We start from the raw sequence: 21,880 nt of genomic DNA on the forward strand, positions 1-21,880 counted from the left end.
GTGAAGACCCCTTAGTTTGGAGGTAAATACCTTTATTCATGGAGATTCCCTGACAAGTACATCCAACATAAGGAGAAGTAAACAATACCTGCCATCCAGTGTCCAGATGAAATCAGGGGTCCCATGAGTGTATGTTTAAAGGTGACCTTATAGAAGTCTTGTTTCAAATACCAAGAATGGATTAGAACATAACAGCAGATCTGGAGAGAAAACAAAGAAATACTGGCTCTTGAGAAACATTATGTCCTTGTAGCCCCTTGTAAAATGCAGTTGAAACCTACCTATTACTAAAAGCTCCATCACATCATGTCTTCTCTTTATCCCTCCAATGGTGTGAATCCCCTCCTGGGTGTAATTAATTAGACTTGTATTCCTTTTTACTAACACCCACTCTCCCACACTGACCAAGAAAGTGTGATCAAAACCCAATGTCCCCCACCACAACCTAAGATTAGAACATTGGCAAATGCACATGCAAATGCAGTATAGGAACACTGACCTCTTGTCCCTCAAACCTGCATGTGCCACCAGTAAACCTATAAGAGGCCTTACTACATCTGCCCGCTATTCTACAACTGTTGCCTAGGCGAAGAACAAAAAGTTGTGCATGTTTCAAAGCAGTGAGACAGTGCACCAAGCCACTCAGTCAAAGAAATGTTATTGTATGGTTAATTGAAACCTTGACAGTGTAAAACATTTTAAAAGACATGCTATGCAAAGGACAGTGAAAATGAGTAGATCATTATAGAACTATCTGACATAAGCGGACATTTGATATCAGAAGATATAACACGTCATTTAAAATGTACTATACTTAACTTAGAGGCAGTATGATTGATTAGGGTCAATTATAGGTAAGCCAAGGTGCATAAAAAAGGAGTAGAGCATTGGAGAACCATCTGACATAAGTGGACATATGATATCAGAAGATTAGACACAGTTTAAAAACTACTATGGTGCACTTAGAGACAATGTGATTGTTTGAAGTCAATTGCAGGTAAGGCAAAGTACATATTGTCCATTGTGCGAAAATGTGTATTTAATTAAATAAACGGGACAAAGAGAGTAAAAAGGCTGTCAGTCAGCAGTCATCTCTGGACTTTGTTGGATTTTTTAAAGAAGGTCCTGCACCACTTTAAAGTATTTGCCTATTCTTCACAGTTCGGAAAGGACCATGGTGCTGAAAATCCAGTTTGTGGCATTGTTACAAGTCCTTATGACCTGGGTTAAAAAGAGTGGCTTTAGTAGTGACCGCCTAAAGTGGAGCAGCGTCAGGCAGCAACATAGTAAGTGTGAAAATGTTTCAGATTTGTAGCTGCACAGCCTGCACTGTAATGCCATCATCCCCGCAGCCACAATTTGGGTAAGGTAGACTTTCCCAATTGTGCACTTAAGGTATGGTTATGGCTGCAGGCCAGCATGACAGTAGTTATCATACGAAATTACCTGGGACTTAATAGTGGAGCGGACTTTTGCATGTCCGCGGTCTTCAAGGAGAGTTTTATCCGTTTTTTTCAGTATACTTTTTACTGCTGTGTGTGAGCGATGGGTAAATAAGTGTGGTCAGGTTTATTTGGAGAGTGTCTGCTGTAGCCGTTAGATAGGTGGACCAAGGAGTATTTTAGAATATATTTTGAAGGACAAACTTCAAGGTGCAGGGCATGGCCGAGATACATCTGTGATAGTATTTTAGAAAGGGCCCTCATGTGTGGCCCAAATTAGACCCTCCAGACCATATTCAAGTCTCACCAGAGATCCCCTGGTGTAATATGGCAGCCAGAACACTCTTTGTAGACTTTTAGATGTATTTTTTCCATGATTTTGATAAGTTGTCCTGGGAAGGCCTCACTGCCATAAGTGATTGTGGATGGTAGTGATAGAGATCGCAGGTCACCCGGCCAATAATTTTCACCATACACATACCAGGCCCATATTTTTCCAATTCATCATATACATTAATCGGATGACCTAACAATTCTTCTACCAGCAACCCTGGTTCCTTCCTATTTATTTCTATTGTACCTGACTTACCAATCCACCGTTACGGGTACCTAGGATCCACAATGGATCAGGGAGCTAGCTGTAAAAGGAAAGCAGGCAAAATACAAATACCAACTTTATTTCTCTTACTTCATCAAATAACCACAGACTACTGGGAAGTTTTAAAAGTTTATCTTAGAAATCAGTTTCTGAGTGTATACATTTTACAAACGAGAAGGCAATCTTTAATCAGAATAATGTAGAGCACGTAACCATATGAAAGCAAAACTAAGGCAACCATTTATGGGTCTATAGGAAAGTTATAACAATGCGAACTACTAAATAGATTTTTAGAAAAATGAATCATGAACTAGACATTTAGGGCCCGATGTAGGTAAATCCCATTTACCGATTTTGAAATACCGAATCCTACCGAATCGGTATTCAAAAATCGGTAAATGGGATTGTAGGAGAGTAGGGTCTGCTATCCTATGGTCACCCCAAATTTTTGCTTTTTGCTTCACTGGTTTTCGACTACTGAGGCTGTGGGCCTGCTGATCAGACCCCCAGCCTGCTGTTCTCTCACTAAATTAATGACACATGTGCTATAGGCACATACCAATTGGAAATGGACTCCTTGTCAGCCCCTGTATAATGCACTATAGGTGCCCAGGGCATAGGGGCCACCAAGGCCTACCAGGGGCTGCAGCATATCTTTTGCCACCCCTGGCTGGTTCTTAAATTGACACAACTGGCTGATCACTCAGCTGGGGTAAGGTGGTGTAATCACCCCTTGCTTAGGTATAGTATACCTATATCTAAACCTATATCTGGACACATGTAAACCTGTGAGCCACTCCTATGGAAGGCCTCATCAATCCTGGAGGCAGGGTGCGTGGTTTTATGTGAGATGGAGCTCTAGCATGAGCTGAGCCTGTCTGCAGCTGTCGGGAACAACTCCCTAAGCTGTTTCAGGATAATGCCATACCATATACTCTTAAGTGCCTTATAATCCTCGCGGTTAAATAGCAACTTTGGTTTGGCTTTATCAAAACATGTCGTGTAAGGTGTCATACGATTTGGAATACCATCCCCTCGCCAGTTCTGGCGACGGGGATGGCATTCCACCCCTCTAGAGGGGTAAGACATGTTCCTTTACTAAATGCGGTTAATTTCTCCAAAGACCTTAAGATCCACAAAATGGATGCCTCTGCCACAGACAAATGTCTGGACCCCTGCAGTTGACCGAAACTCAACCAAATGGGTCCTGGACAAAGGGTTTCCTGTCACAGGAGGGTGTCACCGCCCTCCAGACAGGAGATAGTGGATTGTAGCAGGGAGGTTTGAAAGAAACCAGACACTGCCTGGGGCGCACAAGGCTGCCCCTTGCATAATCCGGCCAAACCGGTTCTGGGGCACTCCAGCCCTCGTGCCAGGGCGGCCTGGATCAAAGGAAAGGGGTGTATCCACCCCCTTCCTGGGTCCCACCCATAGGGAGGGACCTAGCAGGTAATCACGCCCCCCAGATTGGAATAAGAGTGGGAGCAGTGCCAATGCACATCAGATTTCCTGGAAGAAACATTAGAAACGAAACTCTGGACCCTTGGACCTCCATCTCAACGTGGAAGCCCGAAGAATCTCCCTTGTGGTCAAGGAGTGACCACCCTGCAGCAGCAGGCACCATCCAGCCCTCGACGTCTACTTAGTTGCAGTTCCCGCCGGAACTCGAGTGACTGAGATCGACGAGATCAAGCTTGCCTGCCTTCCAACAGCCCGATCCACAGTCCCTGCAGAGCTGAGACCCGTGGAGGCGACCGGAAGCGTGGGGCACGCCATCTTGAATTGACCACGAGACGCTGACCGTGCAGCCCACGAGTGACCCTCGAAGCTGTGCACCGGGGTTTGAGAAGCCCCCACCCTGATCTGCTCCTGAGCCGAAGTTCAGCCCTCCACACTCGACGAATGCTGCGTGGGGCCCTTGGGCTCTATTTGGCTCAACGCTTTGGCCCGGTCACTTGCCAGTTGGCTAGTGGTCCCTGTGCCGACGAACTAACTAAGAAGACTCGTGAATCTGGTTGCTCCAGATCCACACCAGCTCCCCTGAAAAGGAGCCCCGACTCTGACCTTCCTGGTCCGAGTGAGAAGCAATCTTCCGATCCCGCGTGGATTGCTCTTGCCAAGGCTTGTTTGCTCCAAACTTGAAGCCGACTGCACCGACGGTGAGAGCCTGCGTGGGACAGATCGTGACCTGCTCCTGGACGTCGCAGATGCCCCAGAGCCCACGTGACAGCGGAGAGAAGCTCCTCGACGACCACCTGATTGCGCCCGACATTGCCTGGTTCCGTCCTGGTTCCACCCTGGTCACTGCTGAGTGACCCAGACTCTGTCCCCTCTGCTTTCAGGTACTCTACAACTTGAGTCCACCCTTGGACTCCACCGGACACTTCATCTTTAACCCGCCTGCAGCCCTTTCAGCTTCAAGCACCAAGAGCCTGCGTGTCAAAACCCGACGCCACTTCGACCCTGTGCACCCACTTCCTGTGGGTGAGGTAACTTTGCTCCGCCGGTGTTCCCACACTGGTGCACATCTCTAGGGTCTGTGTGTTAAGTTTTGTTCCTCTAGGTCCAGCGGAAGTGTCCTTAAACTTTAACTCTATGACTTTTACGCACCATTGGCTAACATTGGTGCGTGCGTGCGCTTTCCGCACATCTCCCGAATCCCGAGGGCCATTCCCGACTTCAGCATTGCTTGTCCTGACTGCTCCCAGCGATTCCCTAGGCCCTAGGCCTAACCACTGTTCGAGTGGCCTCTCTTATACCACTTGTTTAGTATATGGTTTGAGTGGCCACCCGCCCTCATCCATAATTGTGCAACTTGTAAGTTTAAACAGTGCTTTTGATTTAACGCTTGTGCCCCTTTATTCATAAAGAATACTGGGGATTGTTTTTAGTAATAAACACATATATTTTTATAATATATACTTGTGTGGTGTCCTTTCATTTGATATTACAGGATTGTATGTGGTAAAACAGCTCGCTTAACACGACCTCTTAAGTTAAGCCTTTAGGCTGCTTAGTCCATGCTACCCCTAGGATAGCTTGTCTAATAAGGTTGACTTACAACCAGACACCATAAGGGATTGTTTGGTCAGGTAGTAGGTGGTTCCAGAATTGGAAACATCCCCTACCAGGCCAACTTCTCACATTGGTGAGCAGCGGTGCGGATTTGAGCTTGCTGTTGTTTTACCATTGCAATCTTTGTATCAAATTGAAAGATCACATCAAGTACCTCTAGGTACATATAAAATCAAAAGCTTAGCATATTAAGTTCTACTGAACTTAGTAGTTGTAGGTTGAAGGGATTAGCACACCCTGACTACAACTCACTAGTAAGGTACAGTAGGAAAACACTTAGTGTAGGTAGGTGCATCACTTACACCACACTAGAGTCATGTCTGACACAGGAAAAGCCTCAGGGTCTACTCCTGTGACAGTTGACCTTACCCAGGCAACTTCCAGCTATGACAAGCTAACCCGAAAGGACTTGGTTGCCTTGTGCAAATCAAGAGGGTTAAAAAGGGGCAGAAGCCCCACCTGTCCAATCCTGATAGCCATTCTAGAACAGGATGACTTAGAAAGGGCGAAGGGAATTCCCCTAAGGTCAGGAGATGGAGAGAACCCAGCTGTAACTGGTACCCCTCAGGAGGAAGAAGGAGAAGAGGTGGATGAGGACTCAGAGATTGAGGACACAGAAGACCAGGGTCAGGAGGGTAGCCAGGTTGGATTTGCCAGGCTTAGCCAGGCCAATTTAAACCTACTGGGAAATGGAGAGGGCCAGCACCTCCCCAGATCCCACAGTCTTATTCTCCCAGGCAACAGAAGAGTGAGATCTCCCTCAGGGGACTCTCATATTTCTAGTGCCTCCAGAGAATCTGAGAGAGGTATGACTGCCTCTCAAAAGACTGAGCATAGGGCCAGAATGAGGGCTGTCAGACTCCAGATAGAGAGGGAGGAGGTAGCCCTGGCTCAAGCTAAACTTACCTTGGCTCAAGCTAGACTTACCTTGGCAAGAGAGCAGAAATTAAGTGGCTTAGATGCCACTGGTGGCAGCAATTTTCCAAGAGAAAAAGACAGGGGCTATGACAATAGAAACCTGACAAAAATTGTGCCCCCCTTTAAAGAAGGGGATGACATCCACAAATGGATGACTGCTCTGGAGAGAGCCTGCATGGTACAGCAGGTTCCTCAGGATCAGTGGGCTGCAATTTTATGGTACTCCTTTTCTGAGAAAGGGAGGGACAGGCTCCTCACAGTTAGACCTGAGGATGCCAAAAACTACTCTGTTTTGAAGAGTGCTCTTATTGAAGGGTTTGGCCTAACCACTGAGCAATACAGGTTGTTGTTCAGAGACACCCAAAAAGCACAGACTCAAGACTGGACTGATTTCGTTGAGTGTGCCACTAAGGCTTTGGAGGGTTGGTTGCAGGGAAGTAAAGTTTCAGACTATACAGGATTGTACAATCTTATAATGAGAGAACAGATCCTTAATAACTGTACAAACCAGCTGTTGCATCAATACCTTATTGACTCTGATCTGACCTCTCCCCAAGAATTGGGAAAGAAGGCAGACAAATGGGTCAGAACAAGGATTAAGCAGAAACCCCAGAACCAAGGTGGTGACCAGAAGAAAACAGACCAGAAGGGTGGTAATCAGAATCAGAAAGATAAAGAAAAAGACCAGAAGTCTTCAGGCCCCCAAACTAATAGTAAGGAGGGTGGTTCCCAAAATGGTAACAAGAAGAAGAAGAACAAAGGTCCAAAGACACCTTGGTGTAATACCTGCAAATCAGTTTCACACTGGGGCAGTGAGTGCACCAAGGCAAATCCAGTTCCCACCACTACAGCTCCTAAAGCAACTGCAACCCCAAGTACAGTAAGCAGTGGTGGAACACAGTCCAAGGGTGTAGCTGGGTTGACCCTGGGTATGGAAGTAGGATCTGGCCTAGTCAGAATCCCTACACAGGCAGTTCTTCTGTATGATGTGGACATTGAGTTGCCCACTGCAGTAAGCCCCACTAACCTGGGCAAATACAGGCAGACTCCCTTAATTAATGAGAAACTGGCTCAAGCATACAGGGACACATGTGCCAGTGTCACAATGGTGACACCTGACTTTGTGGACCCTGGACAGATTGTACTAGGTGAGAGCTACCTAGTGACCAACGCCAGCAACTCCACTACCTCCCATAGTGTGGCAGTTGTGAACTTCTCCTGGGGAGGGGTTGATGGCCTAAAGAAAGTTGTGGTGAGTGCAGACGTACCAGTAGACTGTCTGTTAGGCAATGACCTTGAAAGCTCAGCATGGTCAGAAGTGGAGTACAGGACTCATGCAGAAATGCTAGGGATTTCAGAGCATGTCCTTGCCATGACAAGGGCTCAGGCTAAGAAGTGCCTTCCTGAACCAGTGGTGGATCTTGAAACAATAGACCAGCCACAACCCAAGAGAAGGAGCAAGAGAGGAAAGGCTCAGCCTTCCACCTTGCCCCAGGTTGAGGATCAAGTTTCAGAGGAAACTGATTCTGCAGTCCAAGAGGAGACTGTCTCTGAGGAGCTTGAACCTGACCAGGTTGAGTTTCTGAGGACAGGGGGACCCTCAAGGGCAGACCTGAGGCAGGCTCAATTAGATTGCCCTTCCCTTGAACCCCTCAGACAGCAGGCTGCTGCTGAGGCTGCTGGGGATGCCCAAGGTACCCATACTGTGTATTGGGATGATGGACTCCTTTACTCAGAGGCTAGAGACCCCAAGCCTGGCATGACCAGGAGGTTGGTCATACCTCTGCAGTTTAGGGGGTTCCTTCTTACCTTGGCCCATGATATTCCCCTTGCAGGACACTTAGGCCAGAACAAGACGTGGGACAGGCTTGTTTCACACTTTCACTGGCCTCACATGTCAGAGGATGTCAAGGAGTTTTGTCGCTCCTGTGTCACTTGCCAAGCCAGTGGTAAGTCAGGTGGCACAACAAAGGCCCCCCTAATACCACTACCTGTGGTGGGGGTCCCCTTTGAAAGAGTTGGAATTGATATTGTGGGTCCAATGGACCCCCAAACAGCATCTGGGAACAGATTCATACTGGTGGTAGTGGATCATGCCACCAGGTATCCAGAGGCTATTCCCCTGAGGACCACCACAGCACCTGTGGTGGCAAAAGCCCTCATTGCAGTTTTCTCAAGAGTGGGCTTCCCAAAGGAGGTGTTATCAGATAGGGGCACCAATTTTATGTCCAGCTATCTGAAAGCAATGTGGAAGGAATGTGGAGTAAACTATAAGTTTACCACCCCATATCATCCACAATGCAATGGGCTTGTGGAGAGATTTAACAAGACCCTTAAAGGCATGATAAAAGGATTACCAGAGAAGCTCAGGCGGAAATGGGACATTCTTTTACCCTGCCTGCTCTTTGCTTACAGAGAGGTCCCATAGAAGGGGGTTGGCTACAGCCCTTTTGAACTTTTGTTTGGCCACCCTGTGAGAGGTCCATTGTGTTTGGTGAAGGAAGGATGGGAGTTACCTCTCAAAAAGCCCAAACTAGACATAGTGGACTATGTACTTGGTCTCCGCTCCAGGATGGCTGAATACATGGAAAGAGCATCCAAAAACCTGGAGGCCAGCCAAGAATTGCAGAAAGCTTGGCATGACCAAAAGGCTGTGCTGGTAGAGTTCCAACCAGGACAGAAGGTGTGGGTACTGGAGCCAGTGGCTCCAGCAGCACTCCAGGACAAATGGAGTGGACCCTATCCTATCATTGAAAAGAAGGGAGAAGTCACCTACTTGGTGGACTTTGGAACACCCAGGAGCCCTCACAGGGTAATCCATGTGAACCGTTTGAAAGCATTTGTGGACAGGGAGGACATGAGCTTGCTCATGGCCACAGATGGGGATCAGGAGGAAGAGAGTGACCCTCTCCCAGACCTGCTTTCCCAGAACCCTGATGATGGTTCAGTTGATGGAGTAGCCTTGGCAGGCAGCCTCACTGACCAGCAACAGATGGACTGCAGACAAGTTTTGCAGGCCCACAGGCATTTGTTTTCACTCACACCCAGCCAGACTGACTGGTGTACCCATGTAGTGGACACTGGTGACAGTCTGCCTGTGAAGAATAAGACCTACAGGCAACCTGACCATGTCAGGGATTGCATCAAGGCTGAGGTGCAAAAGATGTTAGAGCTTGGAGTGATTGAGCCATCAGAGAGCCCATGGGCCAGCCCAGTAGTCCTTGTGCCAAAACCTCATACCCAAGATGGAAAGAGAGAAATGAGATTTTGCGTGGACTACAGGGGTCTCAATGCTGTCACTAGGACAGATGCTCACCCCATTCCAAGAGCAGATGAGCTCATTGACAGATTGGCTTCTGCCAAGTTTCTGAGCACATTCAATCTGACAGCTGGCTACTGGCAAATCAGACTAGCTGAGGAGTCAAAAGCCAAAACAGCATTCTCTACCCCTAGTGGACATTATCAGTTTGTGGTAATGCCCTTTGGTTTGAAGAATGCACCTGCCACTTTCCAAAGGTTGGTGAACCAAGTCCTTACTGGGTTGGATGACTTTTGTGCAGCATATCTAGATGATATTGCTGTCTTTAGCTCCACCTGGGAGGATCACCTGATCCACCTGAAGAAAGTTTTGGAGGCCCTGCAAAAGGCAGGCCTAACTATCAAGGCCACAAAGTGCCAGATAGGGCAGAGTAAGGTTGTGTACCTGGGCCACCTAGTAGGTGGAGGCCAGGTTCAGCCACTGGAAAGCAAAATCCAGGCCATACAGGACTGGGCTCCTCCAGTTACCCAGACACAAGTCAGAGCCTTCTTGGGCCTGACTGGGTATTACAGAAAGTTTGTGAAAAACTATGGGTCTATAGTGACACCATTAAATGACTTGACATCCAAGAAGATGCCAAAAAAGGTTCAGTGGACAGTTAGCTGTCAAAAGGCATTTGATGACCTGAAGAAGGCCATGTGCTCTGCACCTATCCTGAAGAGTCCTGACTACTCCAAACAGTTCATTGTACAGACAGATGCTTCTGAGTTGGGGGTGGGAGCTGTGCTCTCACAACTTAATCAAGATGGTCAAGACCAGCCTATTGCTTTCATTAGCAGGAGGCTGACTCCCAGAGAGAAACGTTGGTCAGCCATTGAGAGGGAGGCCTTTGCTGTGGTTTGGGCATTAAAGAAGTTGAGGTCCTACTTGTTTGGAACTCACTTCCTGGTGCAGACAGACCATAAGCCCCTCTTATGGCTTAATCAGATGAAGGGTGAAAATCCCAAACTGCTCAGGTGGTCCATTTCCCTACAGGGGATGGACTTTACAGTGGAGCACCGCCCAGGGACTGACCATGGTAATGCAGATGGTCTCTCCAGGTACTTCCACTTAGAACATGAAGACTTATCTGGTCAAGGTTAGTTTAATGTCCCTGCGTTTGGGGGGGGGGTTGTGTAGGAGAGTAGGGTCTGCTATCCTATGGTCACCCCAAATTTTTGCTTTTTGCTTCACTGGTTTTCGACTACTGAGGCTGTGGGCCTGCTGATCAGACCCCCAGCCTGCTGTTCTCTCACTAAATTAATGACACATGTGCTATAGGCACATACCAATTGGAAATGGACTCCTTGTCAGCCCCTGTATAATGCACTATAGGTGCCCAGGGCATAGGGGCCACCAAGGCCTACCAGGGGCTGCAGCATATCTTTTGCCACCCCTGGCTGGTTCTTAAATTGACACAACTGGCTGATCACTCAGCTGGGGTAAGGTGGTGTAATCACCCCTTGCTTAGGTATAGTATACCTATATCTAAACCTATATCTGGACACATGTAAACCTGTGAGCCACTCCTATGGAAGGCCTCATCAATCCTGGAGGCAGGGTGCGTGGTTTTATGTGAGATGGAGCTCTAGCATGAGCTGAGCCTGTCTGCAGCTGTCGGGAACAACTCCCTAAGCTGTTTCAGGATAATGCCATACCATATACTCTTAAGTGCCTTATAATCCTCGCGGTTAAATAGCAACTTTGGTTTGGCTTTATCAAAACATGTCGTGTAAGGTGTCATACGATTTGGAATACCATCCCCTCGCCAGTTCTGGCGACGGGGATGGCATTCCACCCCTCTAGAGGGGTAAGACATGTTCCTTTACTAAATGCGGTTAATTTCTCCAAAGACCTTAAGATCCACAAAATGGATGCCTCTGCCACAGACAAATGTCTGGACCCCTGCAGTTGACCGAAACTCAACCAAATGGGTCCTGGACAAAGGGTTTCCTGTCACAGGAGGGTGTCACCGCCCTCCAGACAGGAGATAGTGGATTGTAGCAGGGAGGTTTGAAAGAAACCAGACACTGCCTGGGGCGCACAAGGCTGCCCCTTGCATAATCCGGCCAAACCGGTTCTGGGGCACTCCAGCCCTCGTGCCAGGGCGGCCTGGATCAAAGGAAAGGGGTGTATCCACCCCCTTCCTGGGTCCCACCCATAGGGAGGGACCTAGCAGGTAATCACGCCCCCCAGATTGGAATAAGAGTGGGAGCAGTGCCAATGCACATCAGATTTCCTGGAAGAAACATTAGAAACGAAACTCTGGACCCTTGGACCTCCATCTCAACGTGGAAGCCCGAAGAATCTCCCTTGTGGTCAAGGAGTGACCACCCTGCAGCAGCAGGCACCATCCAGCCCTCGACGTCTACTTAGTTGCAGTTCCCGCCGGAACTCGAGTGACTGAGATCGACGAGATCAAGCTTGCCTGCCTTCCAACAGCCCGATCCACAGTCCCTGCAGAGCTGAGACCCGTGGAGGCGACCGGAAGCGTGGGGCACGCCATCTTGAATTGACCACGAGACGCTGACCGTGCAGCCCACGAGTGACCCTCGAAGCTGTGCACCGGGGTTTGAGAAGCCCCCACCCTGAGCTGCTCCTGAGCCGAAGTTCAGCCCTCCACACTCGACGAGTGCTGCGTGGGGCCCTTGGGCTCTATTTGGCTCAACGCGTTGCCCCGGTCACTTGCCAGTTGGCTAGTGGTCCCTGTGCCGACGAACTAACTAAGAAGACTCGTGAATCTGGTTGCTCCAGATCCACACCAGCTCCCCTGAAAAGGAGCCCCGACTCTGACCTTCCTGGTCCGAGTGAGAAGCAATCTTCCGGTCCCGCGTGGATTGCTCTTGCCAAGGCTTGTTTGCTCCAAACTTGAAGCCGACTGCACCGACGGTGAGAGCCTGCGTGGGACAGATCGTGACCTGCTCCTGGACGTCGCAGATGCCCCAGAGCCCACGTGACAGCGGAGAGAAGCTCCTCGACGACCACCTGATTGCGCCCGACATTGCCTGGTTCCGTCCTGGTTCCACCCTGGTCACTGCTGAGTGACCCAGACTCTGTCCCCTCTGCTTTCAGGTACTCTACAACTTGAGTCCACCCTTGGACTCCACCGGACACTTCATCTTTAACCCGCCTGCAGCCCTTTCAGCTTCAAGCACCAAGAGCCTGCGTGTCAAAACCCGACGCCACTTCGACCCTGTGCACCCACTTCCTGTGGGTGAGGTAACTTTGCTCCGCCGGTGTTCCCACACTGGTGCACATCTCTAGGGTCTGTGTGTTAAGTTTTGTTCCTCTAGGTCCAGCGGAAGTGTCCTTAAACTTTAACTCTATGACTTTTACGCACCATTGGCTAACATTGGTGCGTGCGTGCGCTTTCCGCACATCTCCCGAATCCCGAGGGCCATTCCCGACTTCAGCATTGCTTGTCCTGACTGCTCCCAGCGATTCCCTAGGCCCTAGGCCTAACCACTGTTCGAGTGGCCTCTCTTATACCACTTGTTTAGTATATGGTTTGAGTGGCCACCCGCCCTCATCCATAATTGTGCAACTTGTATGTTTAAACAGTGCTTTTGATTTAACGCTTGTGCCCCTTTATTCATAAAGAATACTGGGGATTGTTTTTAGTAATAAACACATATATTTTTATAATATATACTTGTGTGGTGTCCTTTCATTTGATATTACAGGATTGTATGTGGTAAAACAGCTCGCTTAACACGACCTCTTAAGTTAAGCCTTTAGGCTGCTTAGTCCATGCTACCCCTAGGATAGCTTGTCTAATAAGGTTGACTTACAACCAGACACCATAAGGGATTGTTTGGTCAGGTAGTAGGTGGTTCCAGAATTGGAAACATCCCCTACCAGGCCAACTTCTCACATGGATGTAGGTCCCAACATCTGGATTCGTTACCGAATCCTTAACAATTCTTTAATTACCGATTCGGTATTTACCGAATCGGTAATGCCCATTCATTCCTATGGGCTTTGAAGCCCATAGGAATGAATAGGCATTACCGATTCGGTATTTACCGAATCGGTAATTAAAGAATTCACAAGGGTGCAGGGGGTGTCACTTTGACACCCTCTAGCACCCCCAAAACGGGCATGTGTGCAATGTGGCACACAGACATGCCCTAAGGGCACGTCTGTCTGTCACATGGCACATGTGTACATGCACAGATGTGCATGTACACAGGAATCGGTTTTTTACCATGGATTTGTATTCCATGGTAAAATACCGATTCTGTAGGCCATGTGCTGATGGAACATTGGCTACCTACATTGCATTTTCGGTACTTCTACCGAATCGTCATCATTACCGAATCGGTAAATATTACCGATTGGGTAACTTTACCGATTCGGAAATGATAACGATTCGGTAAAATTACCGAAAATGTGCCCCTACATCTCGATAGCCCTTTACCGATCGGAAACGGACGAAAATCTGTATTTTCGGCCGATTCCGATCGGTAAAGGGCTACCTACATCGGGCCCACACTGTTTAGAAAAAATACTGTAAGGTAAGGATTTGAAAAATCCTATACATCTATAGGAGGGGAAAAATGTAACACGCTATAGTTCTAGTATCATTATGTTAAATCAGATTTCAGGAGAGAATTATATACCACAGTTATGATTCATAACCAGAATGGAGAGAATGTGTTCTAAAAAGGTAGGGAAACATAGGAACATGCTAAGAAAAATATACTGTGTGATTTTTATAGTAGGTTGCGGAAAGCATGGAAAATTAACCTATGCAAAGAAATGTCTTTATTAAAGCAAAGACAGGAAAAATAGAAGGTGCAGTGTAAAGGTTTCGCACAATATTTACCTAGAAAGGTGTGCAGACCAACCCTGGCCACGGATCAGTCAAGGACAGGAAATACCCCAAGGAAGGACAGTCATCTATGGGACAGCAGGTGCAGATTGGACACCCCAGGACAGGACAGGAAAACCAGATTAGGATCAGGACAGGACCACCAAGGCACGACCAGCACCCGCAGTTCGGAAGCAACGCCTGCCCTCCACCCTCTCTGCAGCTATCAGTTAGAACCCCGATTGGGTTAGCGAACTCCCCAGCAAAGTGCTCCGCCAGCACTTAAGGTTTAGTAAAACCTTAGAGTCTATGGTCAAATTCGGACAGAGTGCTCCGCAGCGTTCTGTATTCAGTCACCTATTGAGTGCGTTGGGTCAGTGACAGGTCAGCTATTCAGACAAGTCGGACAAATTCTCTAGCTAAACCTAGGCTAGTTATACTGTTTTCGGGTCAGTGTACCACCCCCCAAATGTTGCAAGTGTCAGAATCCCCAATTTCGATTGGTCCCCAGGTAGGATAGGTCAACACACCAATCAGAACAAACTTCTACAAGCTCGTATTTGCATTTTATGGAACCGCCTAGTGAATTTGGGGTTCCCATGACCTATTCTACAGAATACAATAGCATATTCTACAGAATACAATAGCAAAGTATACAATTGTTGCGAATGCAGTACAAATTCTGTTTCTCCGGCTGCGTGAAGGTGCATCTTCCCAGGCACATCTTGGCAGGGACCTTCAGTTGGCATCTTGTCAATGCCACAGCTAGAGTTTGGACATGCGCAGACTATCCTCTTAATATGGAGTCTTGAGCCTTGCATCAGACCCTCAATACCGCGGTACATGAAAAGTAAGCGAAAACAAATTAAAACATAGAAATAAATGAATTCACCATATACCATGAAAAGCTACTTTATACTTCACACATCAGAAAAATATACTATTGCATTATAGTTAGTGCAACAGACGATAACACGAGAGCATCTGCACAAGCTTCACCACGTTATAACACTGACAGCCATTCTAGAAGCTAGCACGCATGCGCACATTTTCCCACCAGAACTGCAACTACGTCACGTCACGTGAGTGTGACTAACGCATGCGCAGAAGCAAACTCCCAAGCGGCGGCCATATTAAGGACACGAGTTATTCGTATTAGTAAACACATAGGCAAGCATCACTAAGATACATGCATATCCAAAATAAAGGAAATTAGTAAAACATACGGGTTGTATTACAGGATTATTAGTTATTCGAGGTTCTTGATTTGAGCAAGTCGCGTAATATGCGAAAACTTGCTTCATCAATCCCCTCTTTGATGATATTTACTATCATCACAAACTAATGGAACCAGATGCCAACTTCTCTCACACTTTGTGCATTTCGATTTCTTCCAACATCCTATTCAATTTCTCTTTCACATCTTTGTTAGGTTGAGAATTTTTCACCCTTTTGTAAATCTGATTATTCAAGTCTTCCAATTCAAGTTCATCCACACTCCGTTTCACACCTCTCTTATTCACAGCGTATTTCTTTGTGTGTTTGCGGCATTTGCAACAGACAAATATGAGAAAGATGATGAAACCTATCACTCCAATTGGCATCAGTACCTTGAACAATAAACTTTTACCTAAATTAGCAAACCAATGACCTACAGTGGAGAGACCATCAGTAAGTCTCTTCCAGGCACTATCAACCTCTAGTGGTTTGAGTTCCTTTTCCAAATTAGTAATGTTCTTTACGTACTTTTTGATTTGTACACTTTTGTCCGGTATGTAAGTGCAACAATGTTGCGCTTTCAACATCCGGCAGACTCCGCCCTCTTTTGCTAATAAGGTGTCAAGCGCAAGTCTGTTCTGCAAAACCATTGATCTGATCGCAACCATTTCGGTATTGACCAGCAGGAATCCATGAGCTGTGTCAGTAGACAACACATCCACTATAGTGGATAATTTGCAAATTCTGTGTGTGTTCAGAACCACTCCCACTCCAGGTATCAGTGCACTAAAAATACTACCCATTATTTCACCTACGCTTTCTCTTTTACTACGCACTAAGCCATTAGTGTTTTCATTGCTTCCAGCAATTTCCTTCACATGGTATATTTTCGGGAAGACAATGCCAAAGTAGCAGCTTCCATACCAGTGATCCGGCAATTGAAAATAAGCCTTGTTTCCACATATATAATAGATTCCGGGAAACACAGGTTCTGACCCATTTTTGAAACCCCAACCTCCAATTACCTTGTAATTGTGCTCACATTGACTGGAACCAATGAAAATGTTATTATAATAACTAGTCTGCTCGTGGTGAAGACAGAGTTTCCCTTTTCTTTCGAAATCCAGCAACAAAGCAGGACCACTCCCACCATTTGAGGTGCTTTCCATGTTTTCAGCCCATTTAGGAGTTCTTTGTCTCTTATCAATTGCCTTTCTTTGGAAACGCTCCCTTCTTTTCTCTGCCATGTTTAAAAACATTTTTTCTTGTTCATGTAATGAACAGGTCAAGTTATCTCTGTGTGCTTCATTTAAGTCTATGTTACCTATAGTCAGAAAATATTCTCCCATATAACGTGTAACGTCACTTTTAGTATGTACAGGATTCAGATTTCCACGTATAGGAAGTTCAGAAAATATCACGTCAGAGTTAGAGTATAGTAGTACTGTAACGGTCCTTTTTTGTAAAACAAACTAGCTAGAATGCTACAGGAAATTCCATAGGTTAAAGGTAGGTGATGATAAGTCACGCCTTCAGCTACAGAAGTAGGTAGCTTCATGCAGACATAACAGTCTTCTATTTCCATAGTTTCTACATAGTGCACTAAAAGATTAGCGAAAACATTTAACTGTGTCTGGTTTTTAACTCCATGATAGTGTAGTCCTTCCTCATCTGATGCTTCTAAGTCTCGTTTTGTTTGTCTGAGTGCTTTTTCACGTCTCTCTACACTTCGTGTTGTCAGTTCTCAGTGTCAGTGGTCACAGTCTGAGTAGGGTCAATATTAGTATTTTTGCTCACCATATAAGGAATGAAAACTGTTAGTCCTATCCAAATGATTAACACTATAGCTATGCTACATATACATATTCTGCAGCATGTTTTACAACAACTGCGTCTAGGCCTTCCATTCACATTTGAATCAGACATTTTCGTTCAGAAGAAGATTTCTCAACCCCTCTTTGTAACTTTGCACAGGTAGCTTACCCTGCACAACTTCAGGTTGGTTCGTCTTCCTCGGCAGAATAATCAGCTGTCTGTTCTTCGTCACTTTCGTCAGTAATATCAAGATCTTCAAATTCCTCCAACACTAAGTATGTCCATTCAGGATCTTGGTATTTTTCGTTCAATCTTTTTATTCGGTCACTCCTCCTTTGTGAACTTTCTCCAACTTGCTCTGCAATACGAGGACTTTTCCTTCTTTCTGCAAGTTTCTCCTCTACTGTTTTTATTCTCAGTCTCAGTCTCTTAATATATCTTGGTTCGATATGTTTCTTTTTCTTTTGAGTCTTTTAGTTGGCACTGTGATTTGGCTGTCTTCTAATGCTCTTTTATTTTCGTTTGTTTGTGGCACTTCTGCTTTTGTTTCTTCCCTTCCTGTCTGACTAGTTCCAGGTCTTTCTTCTATTTCTTCTGCCTGGTTACTAAGCTGGCCTTGTTCAGGTGTATTCTGATTTTGACTTTCGAGCGTCTCTGTTTCTGAGCCCTGAACACGTTCTTCTAGTTCTATTGGATCCTGTTCAAGCACTTCGATCCCTTGATTTTCTTCTGCTTGAACCTTTTCACTAATTCTTGTCTGTCCCTTTTCAATTTCAGGAGTTTGTGGAGGTGTGTCAATCACTTGCTCTGTCCCTGTCTGTCCTTCTTCCTCCTCAGACTTGACGTGAATCTCAATAATCTGAGGATCTTCGCCTGTGCCTATCTCTTCCTCTCTATCCCACTCTCTATCTGCATAGGTTTGACTTCTTGTTCGGATTGGGTCATTAGTCAGGTCGATTATGGGTATCCAATCATCTTGACTGGTGCTCGGTTGTTCGTCATCAGCTACTTCAGGACCAACTTCTGCAGACCCCTCAGCTGGACAACCTTCAGCGTCAGTTTTCTCGTCTGGAATCACCTTCTGTGTATGGCTGGCATGGATCCACTTTGGAACGCCGGCACACTTCACCGCTGTCGTGGTCACCAGTATTATTTGGCGTTGTTTTCCCCACCTCGGTGCAAGGCAACTCGAACGAGTATGTTTCTTGAGTCTAACCCAGTCGCCAGGAACCAATTTGTGGACTGAAGTTGTTGGATTGGCGACGGCGTCTTCCCCAATCTGGCGAGAGATAGAACGCACTTGGTCACCCAGTTGCTTGCAGTACTCAAGTACCAAATCATCAGAAATGTTTTGCAGTTTATGTCCTGGTACCCATGCTTGTCTCATCACTCTTCCCATCAGGATCTCATGAGGGCTCAGGCCTGTTTTTCGATATGGAATACTTCTAAGTCCCATCAGAACAAGAGGTAAAGCATTTATCCAGTTCATGCCTGTAGAGTCACACATTTTTCCTAACCTTGATTTTATAGTGCCATTTATTTGCTCCACCACTCCAGAAGCCCCTGGACGATATGCACAGTGCAATTTTTGGGTGATCTTAAATGCCTTACAGAGCTGATCGATTACCTCATTCTGAAAATGTTTTCCTCTATCTGATTCAATTGTGACTGGAACCCCGAACCTGGGTATTAATTCTCGTAGTAACAATTTAGCTACAGTTATGGTGTCACTCTTTTTAGCAGGGTAGGCCTCCACCCATTTTGAAAACAGGCAGACAATGACAAGGACATATCTCATTCCCTCACAGCGAGGCATGGTGATGAAATCAATCTGTACTCTTACAAAGGGACCTCCAGATTTTCCAATTTTTCCCAATTCGACTATTGTCCTTTTCCCAGCGTTAAACTCCTGACATGTTAAGCACCTCTGGCAGAGTGACTCTGCTACCTTCCTGAACTTCGGATTGTACCATGTTTGTTGGAAAACCAGAACCATGGCGTCCCTACCAGTGTGTGAATCTCCATGTATCAGTCTGGCCATAGAAGCAAGCAGATGTCTAGGCAACACAGGCATACCATTTGGGCCCACAATGACACCATCCTCACTTTTCGGTCGACAACCAAGTTTCTTCCATTTTTCTTTCTCTTTTTCTGGCACCGTATGCTGCCAGTCTCTCAACTCTTCCCAGGTAGGCACCTCTTCAAACACCATAAGTTGGCAGCTGTTTCCAGGTCCCCCCGCTTTAATATTTACAGACATGCGATTTCTGGCACAATGTTGAGCCTCTTCATCAGCAAATCGGTTTCCCAAAGTTGTAGGGTTAATGCCAGATTTATGAGCAGCACATTTGACCACTGCCAATTCTTTTGGTAATTGTATTGCTTCCAGTAAATCTTGTACAACTTTCCCATTTCTGATGGGAGTACCTGAAGAAGTCAGAAACTCCCTCTGTAGCCAAAATTGGCTGAAGTCATGCACAACTCCATAACAGTACTGACTGTCAGTATATACTGTTATTCTTTTGTTTTTCCCAATTTTACAGGCTCTTATCAATGTAATCAATTCGGCTACTTGTGCAGACTTTACTCCATATAAACAGGAAGCTTCTTTAATGGCGTCTATAGAGACTACAGCATAAGCAGCACTTAGGCCTACAAGTTCGTGTCTCATACATGAGCCATCCACGAACAGCTCCTCATCTTCTACAGGCAAAGGTACTTCTTTAATGTCTGGGCGTGGTTTAGTACTGAATTCTGTCAGATCTATGCAGTCATCTTCGTCCTCTCCCTCGGCTTCCATAATCATTGAGTCAGGGAGCAGGGTAGCTGGGTTCAGGATATTACACTGAGTAATGACCACATTCGCAGCACCCACGAGAATCCTCTCGTATTTAGTCAGCCGACTAGGGGTGAGATACTGGGTCTTAGTTCTGGTCAATAAAATCACAACTGCATGGGGAACATACACGGTTACAGGATGTCCCATTACAATAGATTCACTCAGTTCTAGACTCGTGCAAGTTGCAGCTACTGCTTTCAGACATCCGGGTAATCCAGCAGCCACTGGATCCAAAGTGGCAGAAAAATATGCCACCGGACGTCTAGTCAACCCATGCTCCTGAGTTAGGACTGACAGTGCACAATTATCTCGTGTGTCACAAAATAGTGCAAATTCTTCAGAATAGTCAGGCATCCCTAAAGCAGGTGCTGTACACAGACATTCTCGTAATTTAGTGAATGCTGTCATGCCCTCATCATCCCATTCCACTGGGTCCTTTGCTCCTTTCTTTGTCATTTTTATCAAAGGTTTTGCCAGGACTGCAAATCCCACAATCCATTGCCTGCAGTAACCTACCACTCCAAGGAACATTCTGATTTCTTTCAGAGTACGGGGTAACTGCATGTTCCTAATTATTCTGACTCTCTCAGAAGTGACTTTTCTGATGCCTTTTTCTATCTGGTGCCCCAGATATTTCACTGATTTTGTACAGAACTGCAATTTGTCAGGGGACACTTTATGTCCTTTTTCACCTAGGTGATTCAGTAAAGCAATGGTGTCAACAACACAATCTCTATGACTTTTAGATGCCACTAAAAGGTCGTCTATATATTGCACCAAGACAGAGTTTCCAGGTAACACTAAAGATTTAAGGCACTTTTTTAGGATCTGATTAAAGATAGAGGGACTTTCGGTGTACCCTTGGGGGACCCGATTCCAAACGTACACGTGACTGTCAAAAGCAAATGAGAAAAGAAATTTGCTATCTGGATGCAATGGGATCGAAAAGAATGCATGACATAGGTCTATCACGGTAAACCACTCCGCATCCCAGGGAATCTGATATAGGATCACTGCTGGGTTTGGAACAATAGGACAACAAGGAACCACTATTTTGTTTACCTTTCTCAGGTCCTGCACTACCCTGTACTTGCCACTAGGTTTCTTGATTCCAATTATGGGTGAGTTACACGGACTACTCATCACTTCTTGTATGATGTTTGCTTCTAGCAGTCTTTTTATTTCAATGGCAACTCCTGCTCTCACTCTGCACTCATTTTGTATGGCTTGGTATTAGGATAAACTGCATTTTCTTTCATGGCTATTTGTATTGGGTCTACATTTGCCATTAATCCTACATCCTTTCCTGTAAAGTCCCATACTTCTGGTTTTACTGTCTTTTGGAGTTCTTCAGGTAAGTCCTGTATAGTCATTTGTTTAATTTCTGAGTCTGGTCGAATTAACATTAATTTGTATATGCCATCCTCATCTGGGGTTTGAATTTCGACGCCTTTTGGTGTGCAAAAGATGGTGCAGTTCATTTTGCACAACAAATCACGTCCCAGTAAGTTTACTGGACTGGTATCACAACCTACAAATCTATGCATTTCTTTGAAATTCCCTATTGTGATCTCCATGGGCTCGGTAACTGGGGTACTAATCAATTGATTAAATACACCCACTACTTGGATTGCTTCTCCCGAGAGGGGTAGGTTTGGAACGTCCGCTGTTCTCACAGTAGAACGGGTAGCACCAGTGTCCAATAGAAAGGTGACATCATTTCCATCAACCTTTCCTTCAATGTATGGCCCGGACTGGTCTACCGGCAAGGAGGCGCCAAGAACACACTCCTTGTCCTCCCCTCTCAGGCCCCGTCAGTATTGGTCGTCACAGAAAAAGGTATCATTCAACAAAAACTGCGAAG

General features: G+C 46.1%; 1 protein-coding gene across 1 annotated transcript in view; it reads left to right on the forward strand.

The window, feature by feature from the left end:
- CFAP65 (cilia and flagella associated protein 65) overlaps positions 1-21,880 on the forward strand; it is a 621,863-nt gene that overhangs the window by 182,631 nt on the left and 417,352 nt on the right. The window lies entirely within an intron of this gene.

Source organism: Lissotriton helveticus, chromosome 3_1 (genome assembly GCF_964261635.1).
Source record: "Lissotriton helveticus chromosome 3_1, aLisHel1.1, whole genome shotgun sequence".
Lineage (NCBI taxonomy): Eukaryota > Metazoa > Chordata > Amphibia > Caudata > Salamandridae > Lissotriton > Lissotriton helveticus.